This window comes from Neofelis nebulosa, chromosome 10 (assembly GCF_028018385.1).
Source record: "Neofelis nebulosa isolate mNeoNeb1 chromosome 10, mNeoNeb1.pri, whole genome shotgun sequence".
Taxonomy (NCBI): Eukaryota; Metazoa; Chordata; class Mammalia; order Carnivora; family Felidae; genus Neofelis; species Neofelis nebulosa.
The window spans coordinates 101,880,497-101,896,181 of NC_080791.1; the positions used below are offsets into that span (position 1 = coordinate 101,880,497).

Genomic DNA, 15,685 nt, shown 5'->3' on the forward strand with positions numbered 1-15,685 from the left:
ATGGCCTTCCTCTGACTGTGTGACAAGACTGGAGCTTGGGGGACTCAGAATGCGGTCCAGCAGTACCTGCATCATTTAGAAGATGCCTTGATCTGAAGCATGTGGTTCAGGCTCCCTGAAGCCTCCAATTCTCCAGCTATAAAATGAAGCAAGTAACTCATACCACAAATGGAAACTGTATTCAATGAAATATTTGCAAAACACATAGCATAGATCTTCAGCAAATGTATAAAATAGTCTTATTATTAAAGAATATTCTGTACTAATGTGTGCTTTCAAATTATATTAGCATAAAAACAAAAAAAAAATAACACAACGGAGGGCCCAGGGGAAAAAATACATACACACACACACACACACACACACACACCACAAATCAACAAGGACAAGCTTCAATGTCAGTTCTTCCCCTTGCAGAATACCGTTCTTCGGGATAGGCTTTTATTGTGAGAATATCGTTGTGGGTGGCAGAATTTCCAAAATGATCCTCTAAAGATCCATAATCTTTGCCCTGATCCCTGGAGTCTCTGCATATGATGAAATACCACTCATATGATTATGTTACACTATGAGACACAGTTAGCCTTCAAAGAGACATGACCCTAGATGAGCTGGTGGGTCCCAAGCTTTCTCCAGCTGAGAGCAGAAGAGTCAGAGAGGCTGGAAATGTGGGAAGGGCTAGATGAGTCACTGCTGGTCTGAAGCTGGAGGGACCGCAGAAGGAAGGCAGGCAGTCCTAAGGAGCTGAGAGAGGCTCCTGGCCGACAGCCCCTGGGGAACCAGGCACCACAGTCCTACAACCACAAGGACTGAATTTTCTCAAACACATCAGTGAGCTTGGAAACAAGTCTTCCCCACAGCCTCCAGAAAGGAGCCAGGCCCTGCCAACATGTTGATTTCAGCTTTGTGAGACCCTGATCAGAGAATCAGACCACGATGGACCCGGAAACGAAGCCCAGGGAAAATGAGAGGCGGTACATTTGTGTGGTTAGGACTTACCAGCTTTGTGGCCATTTGTTGTGCAGCAGTAGAAACTGACTACCAGAGCAAGTTCATCTTTAAAATAATGGAAAGAGCTGTATTTTACTTGAGTGCATATCTATAATAACAGAGACGTCAGAGGTGACAATTCTGGAAAGCACATAGTATGCATCCTCTTACACTGTGGAAGTTCAATCAATGATATTTGTTATCAGGACTATTCCACAAGTGGAATTATGCTGGTTCTCAAAACAGAATCATTTAAGCATGACTGAGTGCCTCAACTAATATTTAAATAGAAATAAAACACCAATTTAATCTATTCCCCTTCTCCTGAGGTATGCTAAATCAGTCATGCTAAGCTTAGATTTGATTGAAGAAATTATTACAGAAAAGAATAATAACTATTGCATACTTTGTTGTCGAAGAAAAATTAAATAATATATCAGAGTTTCAGCCGCAAGCAAGAGACTTGGGAAATTCACCAGAAGTATATCAGGTAGATCCGAACATCACCTGGACAAAAACCTGGACAGCTCTGGGTGTCCTGGTAGCAGAGACCGTAGGTCTACTCAGGGGACCATGGTTGACGTGAATGTCCTCCAGCCGTTTATCTGGCATTGTGTCATTCTCCTTACAACTCAATATCCAAGAGAAATAGTTTAAGTTGAGGTAGTATGCCTATAACTTGCTGTGGGAAGTCAGTTATAATGCTTCCAAGACTTCTATCTGTAATTGAGATATTATACCTCTAAAATGATATCAGGTACTACTGTAAATATAAATAGAATAAGTTCTTATTCTTATTCTTATTACTATTGCATGCATGCTCCATGTAAAGTCATACATTTATTTATGTGCATGTGTGTGTCATTCAATTCTGATGCATTTTGTCATTTGCACATAAGCCATAATCCATGGAAAGAAACACAACCAGAGTTGATCGCTGAACCTATGTCTGTCAACATATAATATTCACTGAATAAAAGAATATAGTATTGACCATATATTTGTCATTCGATCAACAACCATACACTGAGCACCTACTATGTGCCAGGCTGGGGCGTCAAGCTTAAAGTGATGGCCATGAGCATCCTTCTCTCATGAATATCATCGTCTACAGGGAGAGACACACAATAAGCAAACAAGTAGGTAAATAATATTCAGGTGCTTTTAAGTACCTTGAAAAATAATAATGCAGAAAAGGTAAGCGGTTGAGATATGGGAGGAGCAGAGAATTATTTTAGGTAAAGAGGTCCCGATGGCCTGTTTGATGACATGACATTTGAGCAGAGACTCAAAGGAAGTAAAGACTGACCTGCAACACTGCCCTAGGATGAGGAAACGGAAAATGGAACAGCCACATAAGACCCCAAGAATGACTGAAGAAGTTCCACGGAGGAAGTTTCTGGATGGTGCACACACCACTGAAGGGGACTGTGTCCTGAGCGGTGTGCTCTCCCCTCCCCCCCAAAAAAGCAATCAGATTGTACTACCATGAGGTACCATGACAATCTGCTCAGATTTTTGTATGGTCCTGTTTTCACGGCACAGGAAGGTCTGGGGTGACTAGGAAATAGACCATCATCAATCCAGCATAAAGTGCCCGGAAGATCTTACAAATCTATGAAGCAAAGAGTCCCCTGGTGAAAGATACCTATTTTAATCTATTCTCCAAAGTGATCACTTTTGTCGGCACTCAAAGCCTATAATAAATCACTTTTCCCAAGGCGTACTCCAAATACGAAGGTAGTATTAAAGAGTGCTACGGCTACACACTTCCTGAATAATTCACTTTTTTACCATTTTGTTGGTATACAACTGACATATCACATTGTATGTCCAAGGCATACAACATAATTTTATGTATATGTATATATATACACATATATATATATACATATGTGTATATATATATATATATATATTCTTGTGAAGAGGCTGAATTTCTTCTATTGGGTCTCACAAACCCTCTTCATCAGCCGATTTGTCTTCTTTGTCATGCTTTTGCCTATTTCATCACACTGAGGGGTAACTTGGGGATACTCACTCTCATACGCATTGATCCTAGACTACACCCCTACTTACTTTTTTCTCAGCTGCTTGTCCTTTGTAGATATTTGTTCCTCTTCCCCCATTGCCCCCAAGATGCTCTGTGATACCTTCACAGAGAAAAAAAAAGGCGTCTTTTTCACAGCTTCTGCTGCACAGCTGTGGCTCTTTGGTCTTTTTGTAGTAGCTGAATGTTTCCTCCTGGCTCCCATGGCATATGACCAGTATTTGGCCATCGGTAAGCCCGTGTTGTAGGCACTCATTATGTCCCAACAGGTCTGTGTGCCGCTGGTTACAGGGCCTTATGTCATGGCTCTTCTAAGCAGCATGACCCATATGACATTGACTTTTTGCTTGCCCTTCTGTGGTCCAAGCATCATCAATCACTTTCTCTGTGATATTCCCCCTCGGCTTTCTCTTGCATGCGCAGACACCTTCTTAATACAGTTTACGTTTTTCTTTGTGGCTGGATCTGTAGGAATCCTCAGTGGCCTGGTACCATCGCCTGAACTATAAGATAGTCTTGGAACTGGGCTCCTGCTCTGTTTCTTCCTGCCCGTCCCCATCTCTGCCATCCATCATCACCCTCACTTTTCTTTTTTTTATTTTTATTTTTATTTTTTTTTCAACATTTTTTATTTATTTTTGGGACAGAGGGAGACAGAGCATGAACGGGGGAGGGGCAGAGAGAGAGGGAGACGCAGAATCGGAAACAGGCTCCAGGCTCCGAGCCATCAGCCCGGAGCCTGACGCGGGGCTCGAACTCACGGACCGCGAGATCGTGACCTGGCTGAAGTCGGACGCTTAACCGACTGCGCCACCCAGGCGCCCCCACCCTCACTTTTCAAACACTGTCACCAGTGTGGCCTTAATGCATATCTCTAAGCAGGTCACTTTTCTGCTTAAAAGTCTCTCTATCTCCCCATCCAGTCAAGGCCCCAGGAGAAAGCCATGGCTCCAGTCTGCCTTCCAAATCTTTCCTGATTCAGTTCCAACCTACTCTTCCAGGGTCTTCCATCATCCTCCCCTAACACACACTAAACCCTAATAGCACCTGTTTGCTCAGCCTTCCTAGAGCGCGGTTCACTTCTAGAAAAACTCAAATTTAAGTTCCCTCCCTCTGCTGCAGTCTATCCACACTCCAGTCTGCTTGTTCAAGTTCATCCATGCTTACAATTTGAACTCAGAACTTGTTACTCTGTAGGACCTCCCCACATGTCCGTGCCCTGTGGCCCTGGTAGGTCCTATCCCTCTTTCCCCCCAGGCTTTCGTGTTATCTTTTCCAAAAAGCACCTGCAGTTCTCTTAATTCTAATGTATCCATTCTTCTCCCCAGTAGGCTTGTGAATTCCTGGAAGATGGGAACGCTGTCTTGCTCATGCTTATATTGTTGCCTGGATGTAAATAGTTAAAGAAGCCTGCTAGGTCTCTCAAATGCACCATAGCTAAAGTAGGACCCCTGATTCCACTCCTCCACCCCGCCTCTCTGTCATTACCCTGAGCGGTTCTGTTATTCCTGTCTTCCTCTTCTTGGTAGACAACACTGCCATCCACCCAGTTGTTCAAGCTCCAAACTTGAGTCTCATCCTTGATTCCTCTCCCTCCCTTCCCCCATCCTAATCCAGCCCATCACCAAATGAGCTCTACCTCCAAATCCATTCAAATTTGTCCACTTCCCTTCACCAACCCTGCCCTCCTCTTTCCTGGACTGCTGCCATGAGTCCCGAATGATCTCCTTGCATCTGTTCTTGCTTCCCTGCACTCTGTTCTCCTCTCTGAGGCGACAGACAATGTTATTTAAAAATGTGCATCATGGGGTGCCTGGGTGGCTCAGTCAGGTAAGCGCCAGACTTCAGCTCAGGTCATGATCTCATGGTTCGAGAGTTTGAGCCCTGTATCGGGCTCTGTGCTGACAGCTCAGAGCCTGCAGCCTGCTTCAGATTCTGTGTCTCCTTCTCTCTCTCTTCCCCTCCCCTGCCTTCACTCTCTCTATCTCTCTCAAAAATAAATAAACATTAAAATTTTTTTTTAAATGTACATCACTTTATATCACTAACTGACATGAAACCCTTCAAATATCTCCTATCACGTAGAATAATACATAACCTCTTATTCTGGTTTACAGAGCTTTGCACACTTAACCTCTCCAATCACATATCATGCTAGTCCCCCTGGTGCTCATACCACATCTTCAGCCACAGTGACCTTTTCTCAATATACTAAACTTGTTCCTGCCCCAGGGTCTTTGCACTGCAACCTCTACCCACAATAGTATTTTTCTGATCTTCATATCTTTAATTATAATTTCAAGTTTAGGTTAAATATGATTTCCTCAATCTGAATGATACTCACCCAACCATTCTATTCTATTGTTCTACTTTAAAGTTATTTTTTTAAATTTTTTTTAACGTTTATTTATTATTGAGAGACAGAGAGACAGAGCATGAGCAGGGGAGGGGCCGAGAGATGGAGAGACATAGAATCCCAAGCAGGCACCAGGATCCGAGCTGCCAGCACAGAACCCTACACGGAGCTCCAACTCACAAACCAGATCATGACCTGAGCAGAAGTCAGACGCTCACCCGACTGAGCCACCCACGCGCCCCTATGATGTTCTACTTTGCATTCTACTTATCGCTATCTGATTAATTATTGTAATTAATTACAATCTTAAGAATATAATTACAATAATAAGAATATTACTGTCACTATAGTGAATTTTGTATCTATTGTGTACCAGGCTGTTATACGGTAGAAAAAGGGGGGATAATAATAATAATAATAATAATAATATTCTTATAGGGCTTGGCACGGATAAGAGATGATTCACATAGAGTGTTTGCTTTGCTGAAGCTCTTACTATCACCCGTTTGCCCAATGTCTGAAGCTTGGCAGGGCTGGACGCAGATATCACTGCCTTTAATGCTGGGCTCTTACCACCCTATGGGAAAACTGGTAATACTCTGATTTATGTCTTATGATATTAATATCATCTCAGAAGATTTTGTTGTATTAGTGTCCTCATTGTGTCTCTTTTTCATCCTTCTCTTCTAAAACAATATGTGCCTGTATTTCAAAGGCATCTTATAGCTAGCAGATAGTTGTATTTTGCTGTTTTACTGGCCTGTCAATAATCTGTTTCCTAACTGGAAGTTGTTGGTTGATTTTTTTTAGCTATGTTTTTAAAGTTATTTTCTTAGTGGCTAATTCAAGATTAATACTAACTTAATTTGGGTAAAATGTAATACATTTTCTTCCATGTAACTCCCTATACTTCTCCTTTGTGCATATATATGACATTTAGATGTGTTACAATCCAACATCTCAGTGTTGGATTCATTATTAGTTATTAACGTAATTATTTATTTACATAATTTTATGTCTTTTAAAGAAATTAAAAGAAAAGAGAAAAATATATGTATACTATCTTTTTATATTTGTCCACGTAGTTAGTTTTTCATGCTCTTTGTTTTATTATTATTATTATTATTATTATTATTATTATTTGCAGATGCTAATTCACAGTATGGTGTCCTTTCTTTTCACCCAAAGGACAACCTTTAATATTTCTTGTAAGAAGGATCTGCTAGCAATGAGTTCTCTCAGTCTTTATTTTTCTGGAAATGTCTTTATTTCTCCTTCAATAATGGAAGCTGTTTACAGGATTACATAATTATTGGTCACAGGTTTGTTGTTCTTTTCTTTTAGTATCTTGAATATGTCTTTCCCTTACCTTTTGGCCTCCATTGTTCCTGATGGGAAACCCATCATTAATCAAATTGTTTTTCCTTTGTAAGTGATGAGGTAAATCACTTCTGTTGCTTTCAAGACTTTCTCTGTCTCTGGCGTTTGGTCATTTGAGTACGATGTGTTTAGGTGTGAGTACCTTTGTGCTTCTCCTTTTGACATGCCCTGGGGAGTTTGCACACTATTTCCACGAATATTTTTTCGGACCGTTTTCCTCTCTCCTTTCCTCCTGGAATTCCTAACAGGAACTGCCCTGTTACGTTGCTTCGCTACCTGACCCCATGGACGTATAGGCCGTATAGAACCTCTATTCTTCCGGAACTTTTCTATTTATGTGCGATTGTATGTATGTGTACAAAATTTCATTTTTTCCCTCCTCAGTGAATGATGTGGCACCATTATAGTATTCTGTACTTTGCCTTTTGTGATTTGTTTTGTTTTTAAGTTTACCTCTTGGACGGCAAACAGGAATGTCCCCGGCCATTCCTCAGACAGAACTTAACCTCCTTTTTCGAATGTGCACTGAGTAGCTATCGTGAGCGAGGCCCACATGCAGTCAGTGCCTGCTATGGACGCATGAAGACAGCTTTCTGTGCAGACATACAAACGACTGCCACGCAAGGCGGATGGTGGCCAAGTGGCAGAGGGAGGCAGAGAGTGTTCTGGGAAGCACTGGAGAGAGAGACGGAGGGAGGGAGAGAGAAAGAGAGAGAAACGACGTGATTTCTGGCTTGAGTCGGGTCAGGAAAGTCCTCATGGTGTTGCTGACATACGAGTTAGATCAGGAATGGAACAGAGGAGAGGTCTTTCGGAAAAGGCTGTTCCAGGTGGAGAGAACAGGTGGACAGACACAGACAAGGGCCTGGGTGGGGAAGAGAAGCTGGCTTGAGCATCCTGTGTGGATAAGAAACTGGTACAGGAGGCACAGACCAGGTGGCCGTGGGGTTAAGCGCCAGTCCCAGGAAATGAGCAAGGATTGAGGACCTTCCTAAGATTTCTGCTTGTCAGGGGTCTGTTGCAAGATTCAAAGGACTGGATTCATAGACTAGAGGTACTTCCCAGAGGAAACCCTCTCATCCTAAGCGCAAATCTCAATCAATTTGTTTGTTGTAGGGGCGTCTGGGTCACTCAGTTGGTTAAGCTGCCGACTTCAGCTCAGGTCATGATCTTGCGGTCTGTGGGTTCGAGCCCCGCGTCGGGCTCTGTGCTGACAGCTCAGAGCCTGGAGCCTGCTTCAGATTCTGTGTCTTCCTCTCTCTCTGCCCCTCCCCTGCTCACTCTCTGTTTCTCTCTCAAAAATAGACCTTAAAAAAATTAGAAAATAAATACATTTGTGGTAGAAACTTCCCTCCCTTTCCTACTACTTTCATTTGGTTCCATTTCCCTCATTTGTTTTTTCTGGTCCCTGTTCCATGATGTCTCCTGCTGTAGGTGAGAGTATGGAGACAGTAAACATCCCCAGCAGAAGACAAGGGCCCTGTGTAATATGCTGTGCATTAAAGGAAAATAATTTTTAAAAAGGGGGGGGTTGCTTATAAACTTAAAGAGGATTAGCCCCTTATCACAAAGAATAAGTTCAAACTTCTAAATGGTTTAGAGAAGTAATGCATATAAAGGACTGCCTGAAAGCTAGTCATCTATCATTTTTCAGTAGGCTTCATGTCCAGCACAGGGCTTGAACTCATGACCCTGAGATCAAGACCTGAGCTGAGATCATGAGTCTGATGCTTAACCACCTGAGCTATCCACACGCCCCATCCATCCTGTATATTAAGTACATTTTAGATACTGCTAATTTTTAGGTTATCTCGATCGTAAAAAAACCTTCAAACTATGTTTTCCAAGTGCACAGAGAATTGTTTCTACTGCATTGTACCCTTAAGTCATACTCTTGGTCTTCTAGGAACAGACAAAAACAGCACTAAAGCTCACATTAGTCTGTTTGCTGCAGGGATTTTGTTAAGGATACCGCATTTGACATTAATCAGTGCCCCCTCAGGAGCTTTTTCCTTCAGGGCTACTGCCAGGAGAAGTTTTGTTTGCCCTGAAGATCTGATACGTTTTTTTCTCGTGAACATTGAGAATCACGTGACTGATTACATTGCCCCTTTTTGCTTTGGCAACCAGGAAGCTCAGTGCCAAATTCATTATTTACTTAGTGACTGCAAAGAACCTAAGTGACCTGCATCCTAATGTAGTTCTTTGCTTTTTGCTCTCGAACTGACCTTCTCTAATTTATATTTTCTTTGGTCTAGGCTATTATTTGCACACACGCAGACACACACACATCACACACACGCAGACACACACACTTCTTTTAAGGCGTAAGAATGGAGCACGGATAAATGGAAAAGGAACCTAATGCACATTAAACTGTCAGTTGTTCTTATCTTTCTATATTTGCTTCCAGTTTTAGCCTTACACACACACACACACACACACACACACACACACTTATTTCCACATACTTAAATTCAAATCATCATTAGACACAAGATTAGAACAAGATTTATTTTTTTAATGTTTATTTATTTTTGAGAGAGAGATAGAGTGCAAGTGGGGAGTGTGGCAGAGAGAGAGGGAGACACAGAATCCAAAGCAGGCTCCAGGCTCTGAGCTGTCAGCAGAGAGCCCAATGCAGGGCTCGAACTCATGAACCATGAGATCGTGACCTGGGCTGAAGTTGGATGCTTAACCGTCTGAGCCACTCAGGTAGGTGCCCCAGAAGTTATTTTTTTAAAGGCACCTGCCTCCCCTCACCGTGTCCTTCTGGAATTCCTACTTCTTTTCCAGCTGGTGATTCTCCTGTCTACATTCAAAGACCACTATTGCAGGCAAACTTACTATCTGCCTATGTGATTCATTTCTGGAAAGTTCTGACCTATTGAGCCATTTCACTTCATCTTTGATCCTACCCCAATGGACCATAAAGTGAATGTGAATTCTTCTTCCATAGTTGGTAGTATTTGAAGTAGGCTATTATATCCCCCACGAGATTTTTTTCCTTTAACCACAAACTTCAAGTATTCTGCAAATGATATAGCCATGAGCTCTGTCATTGGTTATCTTGGTCACTTTCTTCCAAACACAATCTTATTCTGTTGATTTCCTTTTTAAAGTAAGTTTAAGAGAATTAAACTCAAAACTCTCAAAGCATCCTTGCCCCTCATCCTAAGTACATATTAGCTTTCTGTGGAGTCAGATTGTAACTGACTCACAACGGACTTCCTGCTAGTCAGAGTCCCTAAACCCTTTCTGCACGTGCCAGAGTAAGTTCTCTTTTCTCCAACCTGTTTTTGGGCAATTAGTCTTTTCGAATGTAAGTGAAAGGTCTTCCATTGCCATCATCAACTTTCACCTTGGTATGTATAAACCATACCTTAGAACTTGGCAAAATTAGTCTAGATTTTTGTCCCATCATCCAAGATATTTGCTCCCCTTCTTGGCTTTTCGCCATTCACAGATTTGACGGTCTGACCTTTACATCACCACTTGATGCAGGGATAAAAATCTTACGGTGAGCAAAGCCAGGAGCCCTGGTGTGTGTTAGCAGGGACCTTCTTCTAGGCTAACACTGTTCTATTTTTAAGATAGTATTCTGTCTGCACCATTATTTGCCATTAATCTTCAAACTATCATCCAAAATAAAATTTAGTAACCATCTACTGAGGACAAATTATGCGTCAGGCATTGTACCAAAAGATCTTACATTATTTGAATTTGTTCTTCACTGAATCTCAGAGGCAAAAATGCCAGATAGACAAGGCCAAGACCCTCATGCCTGACTCATGGTTTGCTGGTTTGTGTGGAACCTGAAAAAATTAGGTTCTAACGCTGTTGATAATAAACTTCGTATTTAACTTTTTTTAACCTTTAGTCATATTTTGATAGAGACAGAGTGTGAGTGGGGAGGGGCAGAGAGAGAGGAAGACACAGAATCCGAAGCAGACTCCAGGCTCTGAGCTGTCAGCACCGAGGCCCACGTGGGGCTCGAACTCACGGACGGTGAAATCGTGACCTGAGCTGAAGTCGGACGCTTAACCGACTGAGCCACCCAGGCGTCCCAATAAATTTAGTATTTAGTACTCAATGCATACTGACACTAAAATGAAATTGGTTGGGGATGCCAAAAATAGTGAACTTTCACCTTCAGCCTTCAGCTATCAGGTTCAGCTGGAAAGAAGAGTGGGATTAAAGATGATATGCATTGCTGGAAAAAAAGCCAGAAAGATTGTCTCAAGAAGGCAAGATGTATTTGAGATTTTACACATTTTTTTTCATTTTGGAGAAGACAATCCTCTTCATGACATGCAAGTTAATTTCCCAACGCAGGCTTTTAAAACATTTTAGAGACCGAAATGCATCATCTACACAAATAGGGGATCGCCTTTAAGCTCTCTCTGGCTACTCAGCCAGTTTCTGAGGGAGCTGGAATCAGACATTTGTTCTTTTCTCCAACAATGAAGCCCTCATTTCTCCATCTTGCCTGAGAAGCTAATGTGATTGGTTTTGAAAATGCCTTGTTGGAGTCCCAAGGCACCACTTTGTGCTTCGTTTTTTTCTTAGGTAGCATGAGGTCACACAGACATTTCCAGAATCAGCGGAGTCTGGGAGTTCACCATTGTCTCTCTTTATGAAGTATTCCATCTGAGTTAATCGACCACTGTTTATTTAGCCATTCCCCTATTGTTGGCCATTTGGGTTCTTTCCAATTGCTAATTATTACAAATGGGCTTTGAGGACTGGTAAGTGCTAGACAGATGTAGGGCTCACTCATTATTCTTTTGTTATCACACTCCCAGGATGCAGGCATTTTTCTGTCTTCCTGACCTTCTTCTTCCTAACGGCACTCTCATAAAAGCACAAAAGATCTGAAAACACATGCTTTATTAAATCATCCAAGGCTGCACTATTAATTTTTTTCTCTTCAAGTTCAATACAGAAGTCTAAAACTTGTAGGTCTGCGTCTGCACTTCTTCACGGAGTTGCTAATCAAATCCTAGAGTTTTCCATCCCACCTTTGTTATGCTTCACTGTCAAGTAAATTCATTTCAGTTCCCCAACCCATCCCTCATTTTTTAAAAGTAAAAAGCAAGGATAAATATAAATTAAGTGGCTTCATATTCTAAATGAAATATTTGCCCAGGAAACCAAAATATGAACATATACATATTGAATGAAGATTTACTTTCAAAGATCTCATATGGAATACATATTTATTGTACAAAAGTTGGAAGAATATTTAAAAGTAAGTAAAAGGGAACAAAAGGGTTACATCCCGTTTTCTCAGAGCCCCCACTACTAAGATCTTGGTGGATTCCCTTCCAGTTTTTTCTCTGCAGAATTTTTGTCTTTGCAGAGCTGTTTTGAAAAGTTTTCAAAGTTTAATTCATTTGAAAGTATCTTTAGGCTGTGTGAAGGTGGAGAGACCATGGGATGGGGTCAGGACCCCTTAGATGGGGTCACTTCTCAGGGCCAGTCCCGCACTGATCTCATTTTACCTGAGTGACCTTGGGTGAGTCCTATAAACCCCTGCTTCTCAGAATAGGGTGTCTCCCTGAATCCGAATCTCTGGGAAAGGCTGTTACAAAGTTACATTCTTGTATGGCACAACGGACTTAATGAATCACAAACAGAAGTGAGAACTGCTGCCCTACCCTGTCTGGTAGATTTCTCTCTAAATCAAACCGGGTGTGGGGTTTGGGCTGGGTCATGCAGGGTAGGAGTTCTTATCACAGGGCTCCCCTGGATGGGGGGTGAACTTCAGGGATCTGAGAATCCTGGGAACTTGGCTGTAGGTTTTCGTCTTTCCCGTGTATGCATTTTGTGGACAGACTGTCTATATAGCTTTAAATTTTATAGATTTATCAGAGAGCTCCTTACTCAGCAAGATATCTGAGCCTTCCTTCATTGATCTAAGATCTCTTCCAGAAATCCCTCTGTCATGGTCTTCTGATGGCTGCGAGAAGTACCATGTTGTCCCCGTGAACATCCTCCTTCTTCCACTGTGGCCAGAAAAGGCGTGAGACTCTCCTCTTTCATTAGTTATGTGGCCTCAGGCCAGTTGCACAGCCCCTTGCGATAATTTCCCTCCGGCAGAACTTAGTAGTAGCAATCATATTTGATTGCATACCTGCTATTTTACAGGCACTGCTGTAAGCACCTTTGACCAACTATCTCATTTCAGTCCACATGACGATCCTGTGAAAGAGGCACTCTTATTACCCCTCTTTTAAGAATGAGCAGGCAGGCACAGAGAAGTCAACTAACTTGCCCATGATCACACAGCTAATAGATGGTACAGTTGTGACTCAAAACCACACTGGCTGCTTCCAAATCTATGCTAAGCGCAGCAGTCCCCCCCTTATCAGTAGGGGATACATTCTAGGATCTCCGCTGGATGCCTGAGACCTCAGATAACACTTCATCCTATATATACTCTGTTTTTCCTGCACATACTCGTGTATGATAAGGTTTGATTTGTAAACAAGGCACAGTAAGAGATGAACAATAATCAAATAATAAAATAACACAATTAAAATAACATCTGCATATTGCTATGAGAATAGGGTCTCTAAAAATATCTTCCTTTTACAGTACTCATCCTTCTTCTTGCGATGATATCGGATGATAAAATGCCTACGTGACGAGATGAAGGGAGGTGACTGGTGTAGACGTTCTGACCCAGCGTTAGGTACTACTGACCTTTGGATGATGTGTCAGAGGGATCATCTATTGCACGATCGCAGCTGACCACAGATAACTGAAACCATGGGAAGCCAGGCAGCGGTTAAGGGGGGACACTGTAGTGAGTACTGAGAGCATTAGGACTAATATCACTTCTAATAATGCTATCAGTAATGAATGATACTAAGTAACACTAACAGAACTCGCAATATCACTGCTAACACCACTATCTACAGCAGACTGGAATAGAACTGCAAGCGGGCCCCAGCTGGGGGACCCTGACCAAGGGGCCTCCTCCATTCTTCTGGGAACCTCTGGGAATTTCCACTTCTTCATTGTCCCCTGGGGATGGGAAATGCCACCTGCCTCCCAGGGCCGCTGGCTCCCGGGCAGAGCACAGCCTGCCACATAATATTACCGGATAGATGTTTTTGTTGTGGTAAAATATATATAACATAGAATGTACCATTTTAACCATATATAAATGCGCGGTTCCGTGGCATTAAATCATTCCCATTGTAGTATATCGACTACATAGGTTTTGCTTGTATTTTCTTCACTGTGTAGAGTACTCAGCCCAGAATCTGGCACCTTGCAAGTATTCAACCTTCAGCTCGCCCCTCCCCCTCCCGGGCCCCTCCCCTCCCTCAGCCTTTGACAAGTGTCCCATGCCACAGAGATTTCAGTTAGCATTCTCCGGTGCGGTGTGAGGCAGGATGACAGGTCTCTCCAAGTGATCGTGGGCACATGACTCCATAGCTCTCCGCCTCAGTTTCCTTCTCTGTAAAATGGGGATGAGAGCAGCACCTACCAAAGAGGCTGTCACCTAAGCGAGGCTCTCGGCACAGCTCTAGCCCTGGCAAGCGCTCAGTAAAAGCCGGAGACGACTTTCATTATTTGGGGACCGCATCCTTCCTGGGAAGAGCACGCTCGCAGGGGTGCAGAGGAACTGGAGGCTGGCGCTGGCCCCAGACGGCTGCTCGCCCTTGCTCCCTCCAGGCCGCCTTGACGGAAGGCGCTCAGGGGAACAAGTGACAGTGGGCACTCAGGGGAACAACCTCACAGTGTTGTGAGGAGGAGGAGGGAGGCCTTCGGGGCCCACGGAGCGCCTTGTTCCATAAAAAGCTTCGACTCAGGCTGTCATAGTGGCCTCGGATTTCTGTGTCTCTTCAGCTTCTATTTTGAGTGCGGAATTGGCGTGGGAATGTTTTCCTTTATTTCAAGCCCTAAGTAGTTGTTGGGGAACAGCTGTTTTGAAAGATCATCTTTGAGGCACTGAGATGCTGCTACAAAACAAATTTCCTGAACCGAGAAAGGCTCCCCTGTTCCATTTGCCTGGTTTTACTTTTGTCCAGGTCTTTACTCCTGCCGTTGCTTCTTCCCGAATCCTCTTTTTCTACCCCGACTCCTGCACTTGGGCTCCCGTCGAAATCCCCCTGGTTGCCTCGCTGCCACTTCTCCAGTGGAACTTTCTCTGGTTCCCGCAAAGTATCTCGCTGGGTGGGCTTGGCCCTGCCCTCTGACCTGGGTGTGCGTTGGTTCTGAAGCAGTCCCTCCCCACCTGGATCACGGGTTCTGGAAGACTCGAGGGCCCTGTTTGAGTCATGACCCCTCCCGTGCTGCCATTGAGCAGGAAACTGGTGAACCTTTCTCTTTGTCGGCTCAACATCCAGACGGTCTACTCGTTCGGTTGGTGGAGGGAATCCTAAGGGGGTCGCTGGAAGGGTCCCACCTCTTGCACAGAAGCCAGAAGAGGGACAAGACATCCAAGCTCCTTGGCCTCTGTCTGGCGGAACACAAGGAAGCCCTTGGCCGGGGTTAGCATTGCTCACTCGGGTGCAAGGCTGATTCTCCAGCTTTCTGAACTAGCAGAGACCCCAGAAAATTCATTTCTGTTTAAGTTAATGAACCCTTGTTTCCGTGGTTCATCGCCAGTAATTCTTACTAGTATAGCACCACGAACAGAATGAAAACTTCAGGGATGTTGATAAACTTCAGGTTGCTAAAATCAATCCCACGCGATGATTATCCGTCGTTTCTGCCTCCTCCACATCCCGGTACCCCTTCTGGCGCTAGCAGCCTGAGTTTCCATTTCCAAACCACTGTCTCCATTCTGGGTCCACGCGGTTCAAGCAGGGCTGACGCCAGCCATGGCTGCAGGGTGGGTAAGTCTGGCCAAAGCACCGCACCCTCTGGCTACCGTGATTGGCTCAGGGATG

General features: G+C 43.5%; 1 pseudogene; it reads left to right on the plus strand.

Moving 5' to 3' along the window:
* The first annotated feature begins 2,332 nt into the window (after window positions 1-2,332).
* LOC131486676 (olfactory receptor 5G3-like) lies at window positions 2,333-3,549 on the plus strand (annotated as a pseudogene).
* Window positions 3,550-15,685: the final 12,136 nt, after the last annotated feature.